This window comes from Lactuca serriola, chromosome 1, assembly GCF_051521515.1.
Source record: "Lactuca serriola cultivar US96UC23 chromosome 1, Lser_US96UC23_V15, whole genome shotgun sequence".
In the NCBI taxonomy this organism is placed as follows: domain Eukaryota; kingdom Viridiplantae; phylum Streptophyta; class Magnoliopsida; order Asterales; family Asteraceae; genus Lactuca; species Lactuca serriola.
The window spans coordinates 228729835-228752998 of record NC_136408.1 but is presented as its reverse complement, the minus strand read 5'-3'; the positions used below and the strand labels follow the sequence as shown (position 1 = coordinate 228752998).

Below are 23164 nucleotides of genomic sequence, written 5' to 3'. Positions count from 1 at the left end.
TGGCGAGCGACAATCTCACGAACATACACGTCGGCCAACTTCTCGGCCGACGAACTCTCCCGTATAGCCAAGAAATGGACATCCTTGGTCAATCGATCCACAATGACCCATATAGCATCAAACCCCTTCGACGTCCTCGACAGCTTGGTAATGAAATCCATTGTGATCTGTTCTTATTTCCACATGGGTTTCAGTAGGGACTGCAGCATACCATGCAGCCTCTGATGCTCGACCTTGACCATCCTACAGGTCAAGCACCTCTCGACGTACCAAGCGATTTTTCGCTTCATACATGGCCACCAGTAACTCAAACTCAGGTCTCAGTACATCTTGGTGGCCCCTGGTTGAATAGAGAAGCGAGACTTATGAGCCTCCTCCAGACTGTCTGTCTGACCTCACCAGACATCGGAACCCATACACGGCCGCATCAGGTCGATAATCCCAGACCATCCTGCACAAATTGGGTGTTCTCGCCCTTAGTCCTCTCCAACTTCCAGTTCTCCGATCGCATGCCCTCAACCTGAGCATCTCTGATCAAACTCACAAGTGGAGAATCCACTGCTATCCTCATACATATTGTTGGGGTAAAAGACCTAGCTGACTTGCGGCTCAAAGCATCCACCACCACATTCGCTTTACCGGGGTGGTAAAGGATCTCGCAATCGTAGCACTTGACTACATCCAGCCACCTACGTTGCCTCACGTTCAGGTTCAGCTGGTCCATGATGTGTCTCAAGCTCTTGTGATCTGTGTAGATGGTACAACGGACTCCATATAGGTAATGCATCCAACTCTTGAGAGCGAACCCCATCCCCAACTCCAGATCATGCGTAGGGTATCTCGTCTCATGCGGCTTCAGCTGCCGCGATACATAGGCTATCACTTGTCCTCTCTGCATGAGGACCGCCCCCAAACCTGTGATACAGAACACCACAAAATCCTCAACTCCCTCTGGGAGAGTTAAAACTGGAGCCTCGAACAAACGCTGACGGAGGGTCTCAAACGCCCTCTGTTGATCAGGGCCCCACCAGAAATCCACCCCCTTCCTCATCAGATGAGTGAGGGGTACTGCAATCTTGGAGAAGTCCCGAATGAATCTTTTCTAGTACCCTGCTAATCTTAGAAAACTCCTGAGGGGGATCTCGGCACCTACCACTGGATGAATGCATTGATTTTGGCCGGTTTGACCAAAATCTCATCCTTGTTAACCAGATGCCCAAGGAACTGGACCTCTCGTAACCAAAACTCACACTTCAAGAACTTGGCATACAGTCGTTCCCGCCTCAGAACTCCTAATAACTGCTTGAGGTGCTCTTCGTGCTGCTCTAGGGTCTTGTAATACACCAAGATATCATCAATAAACACTATGACAGAGCAATCAAGCATCGGTCTACATACTCGATTCATCAGGTCCATGAATTCTGTTGGTGCATTGGTGAGCCCAAACGGCATCACCACGAACTCGTAATGACAGTAACGAGTCTGAAACGCGGTCTTCTCCACATCCTCCTCTCTAACCGGACATGATGATATCCTGACCTCAAATCGATCTTGGAGAACCAAGATGCACCCTGCAACTGATCAAAGAGATCATCTATCCTTAAGAGTGGATAACGGTTCTACATCGTCAACTTGTTCAACTCCCTATAATCAATGCACATCCGGTACGAACCGTCCTTCTTCCTGACGAAGAGGATCGGTGCTCCCCATGGAGAACTGCTAGGTCAAATGAATTGCTTGCCTAACAACTCCTGCAGGTGTGATGACAGCTCCTGCATCTCGGGTGGCTCTAACCGGTACGACGCCTTGGCGATAGGAGCCGCACCCAGCACTAGGTCGATCCGGAACTCGACCTGCCTCTCCAAAGGTACTCCTGGTAACTCCTCTGGAAACACGTCGGCAAACTCTCTAACCACTGGAACCTCTGAAAGTGGATTTTGATCTCCAACTCGCGTATCCACCACATAGGCAAGATAACCCGCATATATGTGCTGAATATAATGCCAAGCCTTGGCAGCTGAACTAAACCCTGATCCCACTATGGTGCCCTCACCGTATACAATCAGTTCTCCCCCACTTGGGGTTCGAACTACCACCCGTTGGCCCTCGCAATCTATCATGACACCAAATCGACTAAGCCAATCCATCCCCACAATCACGCACACATCTCTCATGGGAATCATAATCTAATTTATCGAAAAGGATACTCCGAAGATCTCCAACTCGCATCCTCAGTAGACCGAATAAGCATAAACTTTGTGTTCGTTGGCGATAGAGACTCGCAACAGACACTCTAGCTCACTAACTAGCACACTGAACTCCCTACTAAAAATCTGAGATACGAAAGACCGACTCGCCCCCCGAGTTAAATAAAACTAATGCATGCAAGGAGTTCACCAAAAATGTACCTAACCACAGGCACAACAAATAAGCATAATACATATATAATAAATGAGATAAAGGGTAGAAACATACCAGCAACCACATCCGGTGCTGCCTTGGCCTCCTCGGTTGTAAGCTGGAAGGCACACCCCTGAGCCTTCGGAGGCTCTGCCTTAACTGGCCTCCCATCCCCAATCCTCAAAGTAGTTGGCGCTGGAGCCGGCGCCGGCTTGGCGGATAGTAGAGGACATTGGGCCTTTATATGGCCCACCTGCTCACAATGGTAGCAAAGTCTGACTCAGGAAGTCAAATTTTGTTGCCTGTAATCCCTGGCTAGATGGCCCTACTTGCCACATCGGTGGCACCCACTCCCTGATCGGCACGCCCCTGAATGAGCCTTCCTGCACTTTCCACAAGTGCAGCCTGGCTGTCCCCCAGTTCTGGTATTAGCAGTCTTAGGCCGCTTCGGCGCCGACTGCGACTGTGCCGGGGCCTGCCACTGCTCCCTCAACTGCAGCTCGATCTCTAACTCACGCCGCCTCGCGACCCCTACAGCTCCAGAAAAGTATCATATCGTTAGGTAGACACAAACTGTCGGATGTCTGTTGTGAGCGTGCTCAGATAGCATGCCATCTGAGCCTGATCAGAAGCAAACTCTGGACAAAACATTGCCCTCTCTGTGAACATGCGGGTTCTCTCCGTCACCGACTCCCCATCCCGCCTCAAACTCAAAAAACTCCTGAGCCAATCGTTTCCGCTTAACCCTTGGAACGTAATGAGCGTGGAACATGTCCCTGAACTGCTCCCAAGTAACAACAACTCTCTGATCATCAATGTACGACCCAGTCGTCAATCTCCACCAATCCTTGGCCCCAGACCTCAGCAGGTTCTGGGCACACCTAACCTTCTGGTCAGTAGGGCACAAGCAAGTAAAGTAACACCCCCTCCACATCAGAAACCCACCTCATGGCCCTGATGGGGTCCTCAGCCCCATCAAAAGTAGGGGGCTTCATGTTATCAAAGTCCCTGTACTAAAAGCCCCGATTGGCTCCCGCTCCTCCTCCTGCCGCTGATCCAGCCGATGCAGCTGCAGCGGTAGCCATCTCTACAAGGGATGCGTATCTGTCATTGAAGTACTCCATCATAGTGGACATGATAGTCCCACACAACCCCGGGATATGACCCGAACAATCTCGACCAACTCCTCGTGGATGATCTCCCTGAAACGCTCCTCTGTCAACACTGCCCCTCCTGGCCGATAACCTCGGGCGCTACCGGGGCCTCCTGATCGCCCTGTCCTGATGTCAATCTGGATCCAGTCACAAAACTCCTCGTAACCACCATACTAAAAATATAATACATTAAGATATCAGACAATCCGCATAATAATTGGGAACCAACTCCCGACTAAACCCTAGGGGTTGTGACTTCCTTGCTACGCGTATGGGTCCTGTGCTTTCAGTAGTACGGGCCCATACTATCTTCCACACCTACCCATATTTGTCTCAAATATCACCACAACACCCTAACAATACACATACACATGGTGGTCGCTCAACCTCACTCCTAGAGGAGGGCTAACTGTCTCACAACCGACCTACCGGCCTCACACAATCCACGCACTCATGAAACTTCCACCAACCCTACAGCACTAGTGTATGCTAGCTACATATAACGCTGGACCCTATAGACTTTCGAATATCCGATCCTACCCTAAGCCCCAAACAAGAACAGAACATAAGGCCAAATCAACATTCTCAGGCTATAAGATCTTAATTATATACAACTGTAATGCATACACAAAGTAACTACAGTAATGATGTTAATCTCATATAAGGAAAGCCCTAGGCTAGCAGGAATCAAGTAATCAAGTAATTTTATCATGCAGTTCCTAAAGATCCCTAGCCTAGTACTAGCATGTTATTCTAACATATCACATAATCAAATAACTGTATGGTATTTTGGGGTCTACTTATTGGCTCAGGCTGATCGTACACTCTGCATCCTCCTTTACTTATTTTGAAAATCATTTAGAAAATCTTTCCTTGATTTGAGACTGGATTCACATGAATGTTCCTCCAATTCACTCAAACCAAGGCTCTGATACCAACTTGTAACACCCACAAAATTCAAGTCAATTTTAAACTTTTCCAAAAACATTTGAAACCAACAGTTATTACAATTTCGTTTTCAAAATAGTTTGTATCAGAGTTTTTCCCAGAAACAATAACAAAACATGAGGAGTTGTGCGATCACGCCTTCGCCTTGCTGCGATCCCTTGATGTACCTGAAACAATAAACTGAAACTGTAATCCCGAAAGCTTAGTGAGTTCCCCCAAAATACCCATACCCGTCAACAATACACATATAATTATAAACATCATATTATGGGTCCAGTCAACCATCGGGTTGGAATACCCCAGGCCCTCAACCAACAGGTTGGAATGCCCACATACTATGAGTCCAATCATCCTCGGGATGGAATACTCACGGCCCACAACCAACAGGTTGGAATGCCCAGGTCTATTGGCTAATAAGCCTCAACCGCCAAACAAATATGTGCACATATAATAGATTATCACATAATAGTCTATAGACAACAGATGATCTAACGGATCATACCACATAGCACATAATACCATCCTGTCTATCAGGATACCGATCTAACAGATCATACCACATATCACATAATATTATCCTACCCTCTAGGACACCAATCTAACAGATGATACTAGCATAACATAACCAGATAACAATCCAAAGGGCCGGCCTCGATGCCTTAGACCCTTGAGTATAGTGAGGAAAACTCACCTCGCAACTGTCGACTCAAAATAGTAAGCTCAAACTCTCGGATAACCGCCACATACTCCACCACCTATATCCAACACACCACAATTTTCATAAATTCCCAAAATACCCCCAGAAGTCAAATAGTCAATCCTAGGTCATAGCCAAAGTCAATGGTCAAGGTCAACAATCCATGTTTGTCACACCCCCGAACCAAAACGACGAAAACGTTCGGGGGTGGAGGACATCATGTGTGACATCATAACAATTGCATCATAGTAATCAAAGTAAACACAACCATTACATTGAAAATATAAATATTTAGATTGCTTTGTTTACATAGTTTGAGTATATCAAAAGTATAGCAAAATGTAAAAGACGCGACATCTGAGCTCCATCTTCAAAAGCTGCGGGAGTACATGTCTAATGATTTCCTAAGAATACAAGCGGTTTGAAAAGAGTATCAGCATAAAGCTGGTGAGTTCATAAGCTTTTAGTTTTAAAAGAAACCGTCCTTTAATCCTTTTGAAAAGTGTTTCTCAAGAAAATCCATTAGTTTCTTATGAAAAGTATGAATAATTCTTTCCTTCTATGGGGTAAATTTGAATATCCGTTTTAAACTCAAAAGTACAAGTATTCACCATACTTATTTCGTTTATGCGTTATTCCTTTGGAAACCCTGATTACTATCAGTAGATAAAAGTAGTTTTAATACTTAAATTAAAACCAATGAAGAATGAAAATCTTGTAAACAATGATTAGTTTAGGCTGGGAAAATCCCTTATTTTCCCTGGTATACACGAGTTGGTTGCTTTAATGATTCCGAAACTATAGAACATAAGTATAATACTTATTTTATTAAAGCAGTAGTTCTTTGAGAAGTATATTATTACGTAAAAGGTATCGTACGATTGGCGAGTTTTATGACCATACTTAAACTTGATACGACAGGAAACAGGCGTCGATATCCTTTATGACATTTGTCACCCGTAGACCTGTTGGTCCGACTGTAGCTAGCAGCAGGTGCGGGATAGTCAGTCCCGTATAGATCTATACACAAAATTCACGCTTTGCGTCTAGGAAATTCTAGTTCATAAGGGTAGTCCTCCACTTAGTTAACGTTGTAAGCGCCCAAGGACGTGTCTCCCAATTAGGTTAACGACTTTACCGGTAATAATATATGAATGAAATATCGTTTCTTATGTACCCCTGAGGTAGGTTTAGTAGAGTAAAAATAATTATACTTAAATAATTATTTTGTATAATACTCCTGAGAAAATGTATACCATAACGTAAATCTGTCATAGTTTTAATATAATCACTCATGAATGAAATCTGAATTGGTAAAAGCTGTATATTGAGTTATCCCAAACTATACCCATTATAGTTTACTTGAAATAATACAAAATTTGTTTTGTAAAACTATTCTGAAAATTATAAGGTTATGATTTCAGAAATAACGGCGTCCTTTATGCTCAACATAGTACAAAAGGGATAAGATACGTAAACATGTTAATAAACGTGGAAATCGTTGGACTGTATCATTTAGTTTATAATTTAATAAAAACTTTTGTATTTGGCTTGTATTCCCCCCCTCCCCCCCCCCTGAAAACATTGAAAACCTTAAAAGAGTAGGGGTATGAACTCACCTTAAGTGAGTGGTTTGAATGAAGGATCGATATGGGATGCTGAGTATCAAGCGAAGCCTTGAACACGATTGGATTCTGTATAACATGTAATAACACATATATGTTTTAGATTAGGGTATTTCATGACTAAACATGATAGGAAACCACTCTAAGGGTCTGAAAACACTTGAACTAAGTGTCAAAACCATATATGATTGAGTGAGGGGGGGTGTATGGCCACTCTATTGGTGTGTATGACCCTGAGTGTGCGGCCCATGAGTGTACGTCCGTACACTCATGATGAGATGTGCTTTTGAGGCATTTCCAAGGTTCTAACTAGCATTCAACAAGTGTTCTAGGCCCCATTCTTAGTTATAATGCAAGTTTGAGGCCTAAAATGATCATTACGATGGGTTTGCGGCCCTAAGAGGTGTGTGTGGTCGTACAAAGGGGTGTGCGGACGTACACTCTCCATGTTCATGCCCAAAATGTCTATTTTGAGGTGCATCAAGGCTAATACCAAGTCCAACTGGAAGATAGGGGCCAAACTCTCACTTTGGAGAGTCTTTAAGGACCTTATGAAGGTGTGCGGCCGTACACCTTCAAAGGATGAAGAATCAAGGGATCTTTCAAGTATAACAAGCTAAGGAATGAATCACTTACGTTTTTTAGGCCTTTGGAATGCTCTTGGTTGAAGATTCTAGAGAGAAAGTAGTAGTGTGCAGCCAAATGAAAAAAAGAATGAAAGAAAGGGGTTTCCTCATATATATATAGAGGTGGGTGACCCACCACCCCGAGTGTGCGGTCATGGGGTGGGTGTGCGGCGACACACCCATGTGTACGGCCGTACACTCCTCCCAAGAGGGTATATGGCCCGATTCTACTACTTTATGACTTGATAGCTCATCCCTAATCTCAACCTTAATTGTACTTAAGCTTACAACACTTAAACGAATCCTCAAATGACGCTAGAAGGTGATGGAATTGATTTTAACATTGATAGTAGTTCCGTGTTGTCACAATGTTGACCTGACTCGTCGAGTGCAACCATCCCCTCGCCGAGTTCCTGCATAACTCGTCTACTCGCCGAGTCACTTGAGCGACTCGCAAGTTCCCAGTGTTTGCAGCCGAAAACTCTTTGGCCAACTCGCCGAGTTTCCTTGCAACTCACCGAGTTCATGCATGTCCAAAGGTCCAGAAGACCTTAGCTGACTCGCCAAGTCATTCGACTGACTCGCCTAGCCCACAACAATCTTCATTGGACTCGCCGAGTCAACCATGAAACTCGTCGAGTCCCTTCAGTCCTCTATCCATTCAGATGCTTTTTAAGCCTTGAAAAGGTTCCATATTGCAGATCCAACTCCCCAGGGCATGTTTATGCAACTTTACGTGCATGCAAGGCTCTAAAGACTCTAAATGACAAATCCAAGCTTGCAATGGAGTTTTACACTCAAGGAGAGGCTCATGCTTGCTAAAGCTGAAAGCTTTATGAGCTTAGAGGTCAAAGAGAGTTCAGATCTAAAGTTACAACTTCAGATCTTTGCTCATACCCAAGAATGGCTCTTTATTATACTAGAAAAGCCCTAATCTTTAACCAAATGAAATCTAGAATGAAATGAGGTCAAGGTAACGACTTGCTACCTTCCAAAAGATGATAATTGAAGTAGATTTCAGATCTCCCGCACGTTCCTTGCTTCTAGCCTCTTGCTCTCCAAGTTCTTCTGACAAAGTCCGAAATGCTTTATTCTTACTATTTATTTTAATCTGAGTAGGGTAAAAAAAAGTGGAACGTTTTTCGTGTATATTCATAATTTTAAAGCAAGTGATTTTGCAGTCGATTTCTGCAAAATATGTACATTCCCAATGTAGAATTTAGCTACGTTTTAATGTATGTTTTTACTCGTAGTTATAGTAAATGTCTTCTTTTGAAAGTTAAATCTCTTCAGTCAAATGATTAGCAAAAGCACCTTGAACACCAATCTATATATGATCCTCGATCCATAAACTTCATTAAAAATTCAAAATGTCAAATTGATTACATAAATATAATTAGAGTAGAAAAGGGTTGGATCCATAGTTTGGTTTTATCTCAGACTTGATAATTTTATATTTGATTAAACTGTGCATTCATTTGAGTGTTGTTTAAATGCAGGGTGCTAATTCAAATCTCTGAAGCTATCTAACTGTCCACTGTGAGTGTTGTATGTGGCATATGTTATGTATGTGCGTGTCATATGGTGCTAATGTTTCATCTATCATGATTCATGATTTAACTCTTTTTTTTCATGTCTGGTTTTAATGTAACTATGCAGATTAATAAGCTACTTTTATAACATTTATCAAGGATTTAATTTAAAATTGAATGGCAAATACATGTTCATGATTAAGGGGAATATCTTTTGGTTTCCATGAATGTCTTGTGATAATATTAGGATGAAGGTAATGTGAGTTGTAACATCTGCAATAGCATTGAAAAACTCGGAGTTAGAATGAATAATCATGCATTATACTTTGTTGCTGAATGTTTGGGACAACAAACTTTAAACTTAAAAAATAATGACATTAATGTGTGTGAAATAACGATGCTATAGTAATCACTAAAATTGTTGAAATATTTTGGCTTAATCTCGAAAATTGAAATTCTGATTTTGGTTTTCCGCCAAATTCAAATAGATAACTATATCCCATCATAATCTAACTACAATTTGTTATCCAATTTTTAAATAAAATTTTAAAAAAGAAACAAACCTTCTGTTCCAACTCTTGCATCCCAAGGTATCAAGCAAGCAAGAATCATGTCCAACACTAAAGAATTCTTTTGTGCTTTATAGACATACAAACAAAATCAAATCATTAGATAGTAATTTACATAAAACTTTAAAATGTTACTATTTAATCAACTAATGAAAAATACCAAGAGGGACAAAAGTGGACATCTTCAACTAGACATAACTGGACATCTTCAACTATATCTGTGTCACCCTACCACATTTTGAAATTTATAGCTTATAATTATCAAACAATTAGCCCAAAAATGATATAGCTTATAATTTTCTTGGTTATCAATTTCCCAGAAGTTGTAAAAAGAATTATTGTGAACTGTCACATGGAAGCTTCATTTTGGAATTCATGTATGAAGTCCAAATTGAAGGTTACCTTCGATAGAGGAAGAAATGCAATTGAAAGCAATACATTCATTTGAGATAGGGAAGAGGCAAAGGGTGCCTGATGGTTACAGCTTCTATTATTCTCCCTGCTTTAATTTTCTTTACAAACACTGACCTAAAAACCCTAGACTAGGGGATATACAAGAAAAGGGAGGCAAGATAAAGCGGGATTAGACCAACAGCATAACCAAGTCTTGATATATACTCTTTTTCTGCGGATTTATCTCTTTGCTTCATACTACTCCTTCGTTTTTGTCTGTCTTTCGGTTACTCGTATACCATTTGTCAAGAACAAAGTGATGATAAAAACAATTCTTCTAGGTAAATTAGTTTATAGCTAAAAACAACAATGTTTTGATGTACCAATATAAAGTTATTGAAACCATTTAACAAATAGGAATGACTTAAACAAAATCGAAGTCAATTACCATGATGATGATATACAAGAGGCATGGTGAACGTTTCCGAAATACAAAATTCTTTCATATATGTAAGTACCATAATATAATATATAAATACAAGCAGGTGTTGTATGTTGCATCAAACTAGGCAACGAAAAGTTCTATTGCATATAAGCTTGAAAAAGCTTACCATGGAAACATGGTATATCAAGACTTCTTTTAGAGATTGCACTATCATACTCTATCGGTTGACCATATTTCAAGCTTAATGATATTAATATTCTCAATAACTCACCAATATTTAATAAGGTGTATGACGGTACTGCCTCCGATTCGTCATTTGTACTCCGAGGAACGAAATATAAATTTGGGTACTATCTTGTGGATGGGATCTATACTGAGCTTTCTGTTTTCATTAAAAGTTTGTGATGTCCAGATGACCCTTATAGGTCCAAATTTAAGAGAGTCCAAGAAAAAGCAAGAAAAGATATCGAACGAGCGTTTGGAGCACTTAAAAAGCTTTGGCAGATATTTGCAAAAGCATCCATCTTTCATGATATTTCTACTATGACAGAAGTGGTGTATACATGTATCATATTGCATAATATGATAATAGAACATGAGGGAAACGCAATATGTGTGTATGACGAGAATGAAGTCATCCAAGAGACACAACCCCTAGAATATTGTGGTCAAGAATGGATACAAAGAATGAGGATAATTCACAGAGCAGTAATCCATACCAATCTTCGCTGCCATTTGAACGATCATCTTTGGACGATGGACAATCTTGATCTAAATATGTCACCGGAAGACGAATTGGAAGGCATGTATTCGGAGGAAGACCCGTTGCTTTAGTGTGTTTTTTTATGAAATGTGTTTTAATTAATGAAGTGTGTTTTTTATGTATTAAGTCGTGTTTTTAGGTATTAAGTCGTGCCTCTCGGTGTTAAGCCATGTTTGTAGTGGTTTGAATTATTAAATCGTGTTTTTAGGTATTTTAAGTTTTAATTTATTGTAACTTTTTTAATTTAATATGAAATGTTTATGTTTTAAAAAATATAATTGATATTATATTATTTGTTTGTGGTTTAAAAAAATAAAATTTGTTTAATATTATAATAAAATAAAGTATTTTTGTTAAAGATGTTTCGGTTCTTAAAAAGCCAAAGGCCACCTAGGAACCACTTTTTTTTTCATCTTTTACCACTTGTTGAAGCTGGTTCTAAAACTGAAACTCATATGGTCCTTTTTAACCCTAAAAACTCGCTTAAAATTTTCAATACACGCGTACAATTTAACACTAAAAACCGAAGGGCTTCTTCCCCAACGGGGTATCAGATAATGCTCTCCCTCCTTAAAGTCTAGTGCTTAGGTTTCATCGTGGACATAGGTGGAACTAGAAGTAGGTTAGGAATATATCATTCCAAAAAAAGGTTAAATATGTTATTTACTTAGAGGGTAGTTCACCATTTCTAACTCCCACCTTCCCGTTTTTGATGGAGTTGCTAATGTGGAGTTGGGTTACATGACATGACATACATTCTATCAACCTTGACCGAAATTCAACCAGCTTGACCGAAATCATGTAAATTCAACCAGCTTGACCGAAATTCAACATCTCAATGTGTTTCCAATCTTTCTTTCTTCTTTTTTTTTTGCAAAAGTGGCGCTTGTGCCCAAATGGACTTGGGTTACAATGACACGGCATACATTTTATCATATTTTTACTACAATGGATCGATTTCCCATGTTCATGTGTCCTTCAAACCTGTTTAAACTTCTGTTACATGGTTGTACACAAGATTAGTAATGTAAATAACCAAGCAAACAATTAAACAAAATCCATATATCATTTCCATGTTAGCAAGTCACCATAACATCGGTTTCTCTTCAGGTCTTGCCGGATGAAAAACCAAAACTTATTTCACTTGGGAGAAAGAGAGTTCTAGGGTATGCAAACATCAAAAATCTATGAACTTGCAAAAATGGTCAATGATTTGAGATTGACTTTTAATTGTGTGGGAGTTTCAATTCCAATGTGGATTGAACTCCATATGGGTACATCATATCAGATGTACATGATTTTCATCTCACATGATGCTTTTGGTCAATATAGGCCTGCTAGCTGGCTAGCAGGCTGTTGTGTACTAGATTTACACTGTGAGCTATGGTTGTTAGGAGAATAACCTTTTTGCAGAAATGTCAGACAACAAACTATTTTTTTATTGTTTTATAAAACAAAAACATATCTCAAAGAAAATTTTAGATGTGATGCTGCCACCCCTCAAACGTCTACGAACAAACCAATCATTGGAGATAGAAGTCAATGAAGATGATATTCAACCAATTAGAAAGAAAATAGAAAAAAACACACAAAAAATATAGATCTTGATATGGAAAGAGAAGATGAGTGGTATTTGCTTAGAGCCCTGCACCAAGATGGTCATGCCCAACTGTTGTCATGCAATGTTCATCAATTGCTTCCATGACCGGTAACTTTTATTACAAACATGTTTCACATTTCTTGTTTTCAGGCTAAATTTTTACATTTTTACAGGAATCCTGCCCTTTGTGTCATGGTAGCTTGAAGAGAGTCAACTCAGAGGACTTACGGGTTCTTCCATGTACAACAAATGTGGTTGACCAAAAAATCATGTCAAAGGAGGATAAGAAATGGTTTTATGAGTATATTAAAAAGCTGCCTAAAGATGTCCGAAATGCTTTATTCTTACTATTTATTTTAATCTAAGTAGGGTAAAAAGTGGAACGTTTTTCGTGTATATTCGCAATTTTAATGCAAGTGATTTTGCAGTCGATTTCTACAAAATATGTACATTCCCAATGTAGAATTTAGCTACGTTTTAATGTATGTTTTTACTCGTAGTTATAGTAAATGTCTTCTTTTGAAAGTTAAATCTCTTCAGTCAAATGATTAGCAAAAGCACCTTGAACACCAATCTATATATGATCCTCGATCCATAAACTTCATTAAAAATTCAAAATGTCAAATTGATTACATAAATATAATTAGAGTAGAAAAGGGTTGGATCCATAGTTTGGTTTTATCTCAGACTTGATAATTTTATATTTGATTAAACTGTGCATTCATTTGAGTGTTGTTTAAATGCAGGGTGCTAATTCAAATCCCAGAAGCTATCTAACTGTCAACTGTGAGTGTTGTATGTGTCATATGTTATGTATGTGTGTGTCATATGGTGCTAATGTTTCATCTATCATGGTTCATGATTTAACTCTTTTTTTTTCATGTCTGTTTTTAATGTAACTATGCAGATTAATAAGCTACATTTATAACATTTATCAAGGATTTAATTTAAAATTGAATGGCAAATACATGTTCGTCATTAAGGGGAATATCTTTTGGTTTCCATGAATGTCTTGTGATAATATTAGGATGAAGGTAATGTGAGTTGTAACATCTGCAATAGCATTGAAAAACTCGGAGTTAGAATGAATAATCATGCATTATACTTTGTTGCTGAATGTTTGGGACAACAAACTTTAAACTTAAAAAATAATGACATTAATGTGTGAAATAACGATGCTATAGTAATCACTAAAATTGTTGAAATATTTTGGCTTAATCTCGAAAATTGAAATTCTGATTTTGGTTTTCCGCCAAATTCAAATAGATAACTATATCCCATCATAATCTAACTACAATTTGTTATCCAATTTTTAAATAAAATTTTAAAAAAGAAACAAACCTTCTGTTCCAACTCTTGCATCCCAAGGTATCAAGCAAGCAAGAATCATGTCCAACACTAAAGAATTCTTTTGTGCTTTATAGACATACAAACAAAATCAAATCATTAGATAGTAATTTACATAAAACTTTAAAATGTTACTATTTAATCAACTAATGAAAAATACCAAGAGGGACAAAAGTGGACATCTTCAACTAGACATAACTGGACATCTTCAACTATATCTGTGTCACCCTACCACATTTTGAAATTTATAGCTTATAATTATCAAACAATTAGCCCAAAAATGATATAGCTTATAATTTTCTTGGTTATCAATTTCCCAGAAGTTGTAAAAAAATTATTGTGAACTGTCACATGGAAGCTTCATTTTGGAATTCATGTATGAAGTCAAAATTGAAGGTTACCTTCGATAGAGGAAGAAATGTAATTGAAATTAATATATTCATTTGAGATAAGGAAGACGCAAAGGGTACCTGATGGATGCAGCTAGTATTATTCTCCCTCCCTTCTTTAATTTTCTTTACAAACGATGACCTAAAAACCCTAGACTAGGGGATATACAAGGAAAGGGAGGTGAGATAAAGCAGGATTAGACCAACAGCACACCGAGTAATGTGCCCCCTTATATCCCATTAGGCAGCATAACCAAGTCTTGATATATACTCTTCTTCTGCGGATTTATCTCTTTGCTTCATGCTACTCCTTCGTTTTTGTCTGTCTTTCGGTTACTCGTATACCATTTGTCAAGAACAAAGTGATGATGAAAACAATTCTTCTAGGTAAATTAGTTTATAGCTAAAAACAACAATGTTTTGATGTACCAATATAAAGTTATTGAAACCATTTAACAAATAGAAATGAGTTAAACAAAATCGAAGTCAATTACCAAGATGATGATATACAAGAGGCATGGTGAATGTTTCCGAAATACAAAAGTCTTTCATATATGTAAGTACCATAATATAATATATAAATACAAGCAGGTGTTGTATGTTGCATCAAACTAGGCAACGAAAAGTTCTATTGCATATAAGCTTGAAAAAGCTTACCATGGAAACATGGTATATCAAGACTTCTTTTAGAGATTGCACTATCATACTCTATCGGTTGACCATATTTCATACACGATAGAAAATGTGGACCAACCGGTTAATTGAGAAACATGTAGGAGGTTTGTATTAGTTTTTATAACGATCTCACCACCCATGTTATTTGCAATCAACAATGGCCTAAGCATACCAAGACATCGGATTTAGTACTAACATATCATATATGATAGACTTAATGGCAAAAGCCAATGGTCCACATGCCTTATCATGTGTGGTACAATATTGAGATTTGCTTAATGAGTTACATTGGTATGAGTTAATGTGGGATCAAAACATACATAACTAACTTTAAAAAAAATTACTTAACTATTGTTCCAATGTTTTTATTTTATTACAATATCATTGTTATGTAAGAAATTAAAAATCAACCGTTACTTTTCATGTTCTCAAATTTCACACTTTCGGAACTTGTTTAGCCACATCTTTTCCAATTCCCACAATAACAATAAAGGTATTTCAAAACCAGCTGTCAAATTTTATAGTTTATATCCAAGTCCATACTGTTTCTTGAATATACATGCATATATTAATTTATTTAAACACTTCAAAAACTAATATAAATTATATTAATCTATCATTAAATGAAATACTTGTTGGTACTAATTGCTTTATGTACTCTTAGTTTATAAATTTTCACTACTTGTAAACTTATATTTTTATAACATTTATACAGGAATCCTGCCCTTTGTGTCATGGTTGCTATAAAATACAATTCTGCAAAAGTTTTGAAAACCACTTCTGATAAAATAACCTCCTAAATGATTTGCAAGTTACAATCATAATAAATATTACAATAATCAATAATTGTAATTGGTTATAAATATTATAAAACAGTCATTAAAAAAATATTTTCTTTTCATTTCTCCACGTACTACCACCATGCCCCTACATCTCCTATCTAAAAAACAAACAAAAAAAAAAAACAAACAAACAAACAAATGTAAATTTTCTTATTTATTAACAAACTTGGCATAATAAAAATAATTTAATTAGAAAAAATTATACTTACCCAACTTTAAACACAATCGAAATCCTACAGCTTTTTCGGTAGGTAGAGTTCAGTTAAATACTTCATCCCAAGAAATGTCACAGTCTGAATTTTTATCTTCTCCTTAGTCTCCAACATTGTACTCAACTCTTCAACCCACTTAAGCTTACTATTCACACATTCCTCTTCTAACATATTTACAGCCTCTTAATCACGCAGTATCATTTAGATTCAAACATCTTCAGAAAAATTGAACTTTCTTATATGCGAGGGTTGATTGCCTAACCATTTAACATTTGGTATGATTAGGTAACCATTTTCATAAGACAAATTCCTTGACCCTGAAGACAATATCTGAATTTCATATGAATCACAGTCTATTAAAGCCAAAACAGGTAACCCAAATTCCATTTTCAACTTTCGTAGAAAAAGTCGGGTGGCAACATCCGGTTGCCTTCTAGCGGTTAAAATTATACATGGAAAACCGTTATATAATTTTTCCGTGGCAAAAAAGAGAAAAGATTTACATCATTTTCAACAAAAAGTATGAAAGATGCCTTAAAATTCACAATTTCAACATTTTTAATGTCATTTGGGATTGTTTTCCCCCATTTACGTTTTTTTGTACAATCAAAAGTATTGATCATTTGCCTTAAAAATAAGATTTCCAATGACAACTCCTTTATCCACAGCAAATATATTCAAGAAAGTTTTTGTGCAATTGAGCATACAAGCGCAATATTTTCAATGACAGCATCGAAAATGGCCTTAAACAGTTTGGATTAATATAGAGAACATCTCTTTTAGTCATTGAAACATTTTATGATAAAGTCACCTCTATGATTGATAGTATGCAAGATGTAATTATAGTCATCCAAAATGTTTTTGGGTTATCAAAACGTTGTTGATAGACGTTCTCCTTAATAAAGATCTGATCGTACTCTTTAATATTGATTTGGTTAACTGACCTGCGAGAGAGTATGCTAAAGTAGTAGTTATGCCCATTGACATTCCCCTCATATTTGAGTGCTTTTATGACTCTTATGACGGCTTCAAGTTTTAACGCAGTAGCTTGACGAAAGTTATAATTATGACCAAGATCCGAGAGAGAACGCTTTGTTAGTTCTCTTCTTAGGGTTCTTTTAATCTTTTAGGGTTTTCCTTGGTACTATAATATACAAAAACCTACACTTTACAGACAAAGTCTAAATTTTTACAAATATGGTTACATATATTAATATCCCTTGATGTTTTTCACCAAAAAAAAAATCACATCAACGTATCCTAGCAGTAGCTTTTCTCATTGTCATGAGACTCGATATCATCATACTCTTGCATCCTCAACTTTTTTGTCCTTTGCTTCCGTCTAATATTTATTCAACTCATCCATTGCCACATGTCTATCTTTCAGCTCCCACCTCCCCCCATCATGGGGCAATACACCAACGGCGGCAGATCCCGACATCGTAGATTAAAAATCCAACTTCACAAAACCTCGAATCCCGAGCCGAAGTTACTAGGTTCGCTCTCGGATGTTGGTTATAATTACAACTTTTGTCAAGCTGCTACGTTAAAGTCGGAAGTCGTCATAAGAGTCATAAAGTGATAAAAGCACTCAACTATGAAGCATAATGTCAAGGGGCACAACTATTACTTTACTATACCCTCTCACAAATTAGTTACCAGATCTATATTAAGGAGTACGATCAGATCCTTCTTAAGGAGAACATCTATCAGCAACGCTTTGATAACCAAAAACGTCTCAAAGGGCTATAATGACATCCTGAATACTGTCAATCATCATAATGGTTTTATCACAAAATGTTTCAATAACCATAAGAGATGTTTTCTATATGAATGTCAAGTTGTTTAAGGCCATTTCCGATGCCGTCATTGAAGATAATGTTTGTATCCTCAATTGCACGAGAACCTTTTTGAATATATTTACGGGTGATAAAGGAGTTGTAATTGGAAATCTTATTTTTAAAGATGATCATACTTTTGATTATACAAAACAATGTAAATCGGAAAAAAAAAAAGCAATCTCTCACAACGTGGAAAATGTTGAAATTATGCATTTTAAAGCATCTTTCATACTTTACTTGAAAAAGATGCAATCTTTTCTTTTTTGGCCACGAAAAATTCTATAATCGTTTTCCATGCATAATTTTAACAGCTAGAAGGCAACCGAATGTTGTCACCCGGCTTTTTCTACGAAAGTTGAAAATGAAACTAAAGTTACCTATTTTGGCCTTAATTGACTGTGATCCATATAGAATTCAGATAATGTCTATTATATATATGTTTCAGGGTCAATGAATTTATCTTATGAGAATAGTCATCTAACGACACCAAATGTCAAGTGGTTAGGTATTAAATCTTCTCAAATAAACAAGTTTAATCTCCCCAAAGATGTTCGAATCCAAATGACACTGCGTGATATTATGATGGCTAAAAATTTGTTAAAATAGGAATGTGTGAATAGTACTACTAAATGAGCTGAAGAACTAAGGACGATGTTGGAGACAATGAGAAAGCAAAAAATTCAAGTTGCAACTTGTTTTAGGATTTGTTTTAGGATTAACTATTTAACTAAAGTCTTTCTACCAAAAAAAACTATACGATTTCAATTGTATTAAAGATTAGGTAAGTTTCCTATTTTCTAATTAGTTTTTTTTATTGTGTCGAGTTTGTTAACTAATAAAAAAAATTTACATTATATGTATATGTATGCTTTTTTTTGTTTAAGATGAGAGGTAGGGGCATGGTGTCGATACGTGGAGAAATGAAAAGAAAATAATTTTTTTAGTGATTTTTTTATTTGAATAGAGATAACTATTTTAATGACCGTTTTTAATTATTTTTAATCAATTATAATTGTTGATTATTATAAATATTTATGATGACTGTAACATGCAAATGACCTAAAAACTTATTTTATCATGGTGGTTTTCAAAACTTTTGCAAAATTATAATTTATATCAACCACGTTTACAAATGTTATAAAAATGTAAGTTTACAAATGATGTAGAAATGTTATGAACAAAGAATAAATGAAAGAATTAGTACCAACAAATATTGTATTCAATGATAGGTTAATATCAATTACATTAGCTTTTGAAGTGTTTAAATTAATATCTTGTGTGGATATTCAAAAAAACATTATGGAGTGATATGTTTACTATATATTTAAGTAAGGGACATGAAAAGAGTCATGTTAAGCCCAACTGAGCCCATGGAGCTTTCTCTCGGAAATTCTACCAATCGTGTAGGTCCTCTGTTATTGAAAAGGGTTATCGACTTAAATATTCCCTATAAAATTTGACATTTGGTTTTGAAATACATTATTGTTATTTTGGACTTGTTATGGGTAGAAATTGGAAAATATATGGCTAAATTGGTTTGAAAGTGTGAAATTTACCAACATAAAAAGTAACAGTTGACTTTGAATCTGCAATTGACGTTTTATTTCTTGCATAACAATGATATTGTAATAAAATAAAAACATTATGAGAGTAACAAGATAAAAAAATAAAAAAAAAAAAAATAAAAAAAATAAAAAAAAAAACTCAAAGTTATGTATGTTTTGTAAACAATATTTTGATTCCAACTTGACTCATACTAATATAACATGACATTAAGCAAATCTCAATATCATATCACACATGATAAGGCATGTGGACCATTAGCTTCTGCCAAAAAGTCCATCACACATTATATATTTATAACTAAATATGATGTCTTGATATTCTTAGGCCATGGTTGATTACATATCAACAAGATTCTAATTTATGAGAGTAGATAACTATGACGAATATTCTTAATACTCAGGAATGAAAAAATATGAATTGAAAAACGGGTGTCCTTGATATACTTAGAGCACTAAAATAGCCATTTTTAATACATGGTTGATGAAGTTATTATGAGTGTATTTTAGATATGGATTGGTTTTTACCTTTTTGCAATATATGTTGCAACCATGTTCCGCTGCAGCGCCTTTTATATATATATTCTCTCCAAATTAGTCCTCTCCTAAAGGTGCAAGACATTAGAAAGAAGCATTAAGTTATTTTTATGAGTTTAATGGTAGGCTCTTACATAGATATATGTTTAAAGGAGGAAACAGTATCATACATTACCACTAGATCATCATCTTTATATGTTAATAAATGTAACATGACAATGTTACAGACAGAAACGTTAACTACAACTTATTTATGGGGATATATATTTAATAACTAAACCTCGTCCAAACATATTGAGGATAACATCATGGGGCATTCCTTTTCAATTATCCTATATACGAATTTCAAAATGTATAATAATTTATGGGAGTAAAAGATGAAACAAATACACTAATACAAGGTTTGAAATGGAAAATATTATGTTATGTTCACACCTTACAAGTCACCTGTAAGGGACCTTTCATGGGTTTTGCAGCAGTCAGTTCTTCTACTTTCTTCCTAAGTACTGAATTTTTCTGATAAGATAATAACAAGAAAATTGATTTATGTGAAAATTTCAATAGAATTTATGGTATGACAGCTTTCAGTTGTGAAAAAGCTTATGGATTTTAGTGTTTCAAATCAGTGTATACAAACCTCAATATCCTTTAGTGTCTAAAAATCTACATCAATTATGGAATTGAACTTGCTTCTATTAAACTCCTCGCTGTAATAAAAAAAAAAAAAAAAAAAAACAATATGATAAATATACAACTATAGTGGATTAGCTATAGTGGTGCCGGTGGGTTTCCTGCCCTATATAGCGCAAACAACATCAAAAACACCTTAAAAGCATAAATATACTTGAGCATCTAACATCCAACATCCGGCCGCCTTCTATATGGCTGGCGTCGCCGGAAATGACGACCACAGCAGCCCAAAAGCCACCGGCGGCCACAATAACGTCCACAACGTCAAACAGAGAGAGAGACGACGGAGAGGAGAAGAAGCCAATCTTACCGAGTGTTTCCGGTTGTTCAAGACGCCACGCAAGGACGAACGCTGCCCAATCCTCGGTCTTCGGCGGTCTTCTCAGCTGCCCATGATAGTTACCGCTTCACCTTGACTTCGCCGGAGACATGTGCGACAGTGGTGGTGTTCGACGACAATGCGACGAGGAGATGACGATGGGTGGAGTGCGAGGGCACAGTGGTGGCGGCTGGACTTCACGCATGGCGGCTGTATCACAATGTTAGGGTTAGGGTTGTTTAAAAAAAAAAGGACGTGGCGAAGGGATACGGGTTAGTCCCGTGTCTCATTTCTAACGTGTGCCGATTTACCAAGTTTCGTCCCTCCTTCTTATACCACTTTCAATTTAAGTCCCAACAACTACCAACTAGCCCTCGCCTCTATAAATATTTACAAAGTGGCCCGAGAATTACACTTTGACCCCCGAATAATCCAATTATAACATTTGGCTCCTTAAAGCAACACCCCACTAAATATTATGGATTTTAGAGCTACTATTCATTCATCAAATTTATCTATTTATTTATTTAACAAACGGGATGTTACAACTCTCCCCACTTAAATTAGATTTCGTCCTCGAAATCATTCCTTACATGCTAGGAAACTTGAACGACATGGCCACAAGCCCAAGTATATCCCCAGCCGTTCAATCCAACAGAGTTATCTCAACTAACCACATTATACATGCAACCACTAAGCTCGCTTTACTCCAAGCAATATTACAACCGATCTGTAGTCACACATCACTTTCGACCTCTGTCGTCTAACACTCACTAACTTCATGCGTGCTACGGTCCTTCTCATGCCAAACGGACTGACCCTCCCAGGTCTAGAACATCATATGGAAACCTTAACCACTCAAAAAGAAATTCATCAAGAATCCAAAATCTCAACTCATATATCCTTTACACAGATAGGGCCAAACTCAAACTCGAGAGTCAGTGTTATAACACTCACTTACTGACTAATGAGTGCTACGGCTCCCCGTAGACTTACGACACCCTCACACTGACTCGTGAATGTTACGGCTCCCCGCAAGCTTACTTCACCCACTCACTCGCCATGGGCTCTCCCATGGTTTTTCCTTGATATTACAAAGTGATTACTCCCACTTGGATTGTCCCACTCTTTTACCACCCCACAATCTCATCACCAAGCCATCACCATATCGCATTCACTAAACTCATGCTCCGCGATCCATCACAGGTAGGTGCACCCACCCACCCATACTTAGCATCACTACTCCTGACGACAATTGTCGCAACAACGCAATTTCCCTCGATATAATTCACATTCTTGGACTATCCCCGTCTAATGACAATTAGCTGATGGGTTCCCACTGGAACAATAGTTACTCGATACTCCACTTTCCATCTTATGAACTCGAGTCTCAAAATAATCCAACAACTTAGGGTATCATACTTGGACACCCCGATACATCATCACAGAATCTCATGCTCGCTTGCCTCAACTACTGATCTCCCACCCACGACATCATACTCGGATACCGCAATGCACCCTTACAGAATCTCACAATGTCTTGCCTCCACCACTGATCTTCCACTCGCACAGTTCGTAACTTCGAAATACTCCATCCCTCAATTTGAAACACAGAGAAATTGTCAATGACTCAAAATACGTTGACGAAAATCCGAAACTCATACTCTTTTGATCAAAAACCATGCGAGAATACTCATCTCGATTCTATAGTTGGTTGCCAAAACAACTTCTGCCCTTCCCGGAATGAAGATAACCATCCATACATCAAATTGGTACTTCGATAATTGAATCCATACCTTAATAGATTTCCCTTACCAATGGCCACCTGTTGTGGATACACTCGTCCTTTTAGGAGCACGCACCCATGCATCATTTCGCTCTGTATCTGGCCTTGCCCGCCACTACCCGAGTCTCATATATCTGTATCGCGGATCCTTATAACTCAATCCTCTAAATCCTAACTCAAATAAATCGCTGATCTACCCAAAGGAACACCCA

At 37.4% G+C, this 23164-nt stretch overlaps 2 long non-coding RNA genes across 6 annotated transcripts; both read right to left on the bottom strand.

Moving 5' to 3' along the window:
- Positions 1 to 9110: 9110 nt before the first annotated feature.
- On the bottom strand, positions 9111 to 10384 carry LOC145072656 (uncharacterized). Its single transcript, XR_013691086.1, has 3 exons — positions 9712 to 10384; positions 9546 to 9620; positions 9111 to 9255 (listed from the first exon to the last, which is right to left on the bottom strand). It is a non-coding gene; the product is annotated as an uncharacterized LOC145072656 (long non-coding RNA).
- Positions 10385 to 13604: 3220 nt separating this feature from the next.
- On the bottom strand, positions 13605 to 21180 carry LOC145049735 (uncharacterized). 5 transcript variants are annotated; one of them, XR_013683316.1, is made up of 8 exons: positions 21158 to 21180; positions 20795 to 20864; positions 20593 to 20673; positions 16215 to 20225; positions 14570 to 16103; positions 14260 to 14327; positions 14094 to 14168; positions 13605 to 13805 (listed from the first exon to the last, which is right to left on the bottom strand). It is a non-coding gene; the product is annotated as an uncharacterized LOC145049735 (long non-coding RNA). The 5 variants fall into 5 exon arrangements; XR_013683318.1 differs by having other exon boundaries at positions 20149 to 20225; XR_013683315.1 differs by having other exon boundaries at positions 14570 to 20225.
- Positions 21181 to 23164: the final 1984 nt, after the last annotated feature.